The sequence below is a fragment of the Gobio gobio genome (assembly GCF_949357685.1).
Source record: "Gobio gobio genome assembly, chromosome: 3".
Classification (NCBI taxonomy): domain Eukaryota; kingdom Metazoa; phylum Chordata; class Actinopteri; order Cypriniformes; family Gobionidae; genus Gobio; species Gobio gobio.
Window position 1 is genome coordinate 35,715,912 of NC_137099.1, and position 2,520 is coordinate 35,718,431.

The following is a 2,520-nucleotide window of genomic DNA, read 5'->3' on the forward strand; positions in this document are numbered from 1 at the left end:
CATTTAAATGGCAAAAGTTATTCTTGTCTCTATAACTTATGGCTTCCTAAAGACACGTTTATGGGTAAATAAAATATTAATAATATAAATAAAATGAATAACAAAACATATTTTAAATATAATGAAGTCATTTTATTATAGCACTCATCAGATGTTCCTGGAAACAAAACAGAGACAGAACAGTATAAACAAACTATACAACAAACTAAACACCAAATTACAAAAACATTATTATGTGAAAGTGAATAAAGTTGTGTGTTTTCAGTTATAAATATGTGCTGTGTAAATTAGCCTATACTTTTAGAAATTATATATAGCCTAACTTTAAAAAACAAACAATAACCCATATAGATAAATTATAATAATTGTATAATATTAAGCATTTACTTAATATACATTGTAACATTAGGCTACTTTACTCTAGCACAGTAGTCAGTTAAGCAATTAATTAATATCTTATATTAATATGTATGTAGCCTAGGCTACATCTAAAGGTAAGTCTGCTTAAAAAAAAAAATATTACACTTCGACATGTACAGAATGTGCGCGTTAAGAAACACGTTCAAATGTTTTTCTTAACATGTTAAAACTGTGCGTGAAGCGGAAAACAGGGCGTGTTGAAGGTTGAAACGATCATAAGTCACGCGTTTCGTATAAAGAGATTTGGCCCCAGGCGCGTTCCATATCATATCCATACTAGTCCAATGAGGTGCGAGGTCGAGGTCATGGCCATGACGCGTAGAAGACGAGCTTTAAACTATTTTTTTTATGTTTTTTGCTGCTTTCCTTTATCGTGATCAACAATGACAGGACAACGTCTTCAACTCAATCTCTGCATGGACGCGACGAACTTTTTGGACTCATTTTCAGGAGGCTGTCTTCGTCTTCATAACTCTGAGGCAAACTGCAGTCGCTATGAACCACAGCATGGGTAATGTAACGTTACGATTTAAAGAATATGCTTTTATTCAGCTGTATAAGGAAATGGATGCGTTAATAGATCCGAGCTTAAAACTGCACATTGTGTTTACACAGACTATCCTCGCCTCATAACGAAGCCGTGAGCTCTTATCTGCTTGGAGCGATTTCCGCGAGTCCAGATTTAACCGCTGATCACGACGAAATTGTGTGTAAGTAACTTCTAATGTGTTTCTCATTCCTTGTTTAATTTTACCGTGACTGTTTTTATTAATACCAGTCTCATGTAATTGTTTTCCAGCTGCCTGTAAGACGTATTATGAATCGACACGCCGGAGCTTCAGATACAAACAACCTGAAACTGCGAAGTTTAGCTCGGAGTCGATCAAGAAGAAAAAGGGTAAGATTTATTATATTAGATCCGTTTTTTGTCAATGTGAGTATTTTTCAGGCTGCTTATTGTCTTTATGGATTGTATTACAGTTGCTGGAAGCAAGAGTGTGCTGGATGAGGTGGACGTTTGGAAGTCCGCGACCATTGAACTCATATCTGACGAGGAAGACGGCTTTGTTGACGGGGTGTCTGGATGGATTGTGCGGCCACCGCCCTCTCGCAGCCTGGAGCACGCCGAACTTTACATTACATTACGAGACATTACTGCTGCACTGTACATAGTTGTATGTTTAACAATAAAGCTCTTTCTTTGAGTAAACCGCTGTGTTTTATAAATGAAGCCCTTTCTTTGAATGAACAGCTGTATGCTTATAAATGAAGCCCCTTGTTTGAATAAACGGCACGGTCCGTATAATTTTCCCATATATTCCTTGATGGTATGAATACTTCATAGCACAATAACATTAATATGAAACAAATTATTACAACATAAATTATATATTTATTATTATTATTGGGGTTTACATTTATAATGAGCAAGGGGGACCAATAATGATTGGTTTGCAGTGATCTGCCAACCAATCACGAGGGATTTTTCTTTTTTAAATGTAGTGGCTTCAGCCAATAGTGAGTGAGTAAATTCAAGTCTGGCCGTTGACTCTCTGGTTTCGCTGCTATTCATATGCAAATTAGAGGCGTCGCACCTCCGCGGGCTCTCTCAGCGGGGGGCTCTCCACCTACGTCATGGTTCGTTTACGACAATTTGTGGAACAGACGAACGCGACGTTCGCTGCCTCTAAATTGTCGAAAACTGCCGAAAATTAGGGAGATTTCCAGGAGTATACAGGCGTTTACGGGGTCGAAAATCCCACTTTTCATGCAGTGGGAGTACCAATCAAAATGGAAGAATTTGGGGGTGATCTTTGATGCAAATCTAACATTTGAGCTAGATGTAAAAAATACAGTTAATTTTTTTTCATTTCAATTTTTCATTTTAGAAATATTGCCAGATTACATTTCTTTTTCTGTTGCTGAGATGTTGATTAACACTTTTGTTTTTACCCGTATTGATTATTGTAATGCTTGTTGGCTGGGGTGTCAAAAGCTACCCTAAACAAATCGCAGCTAGTTCAAAATTCAGCTGCTAGAATCCTTACAAGAACTAGGATGAGAGATCACATCAATCCTATTTTGGAGTCTTTGCATTGG

The 2,520-nt window shown here is 37.1% G+C and overlaps 1 long non-coding RNA gene across 1 annotated transcript; it reads left to right on the plus strand.

Moving 5' to 3' along the window:
- Nucleotides 1–948: 948 nt before the first annotated feature.
- LOC307124466 lies at nt 949–1,495 on the plus strand. Its single transcript, XR_013816267.1, has 3 exons — nt 949–1,130; nt 1,220–1,318; nt 1,402–1,495. It is a non-coding gene; the product is annotated as an uncharacterized lncRNA (long non-coding RNA).
- Nucleotides 1,496–2,520: the final 1,025 nt, after the last annotated feature.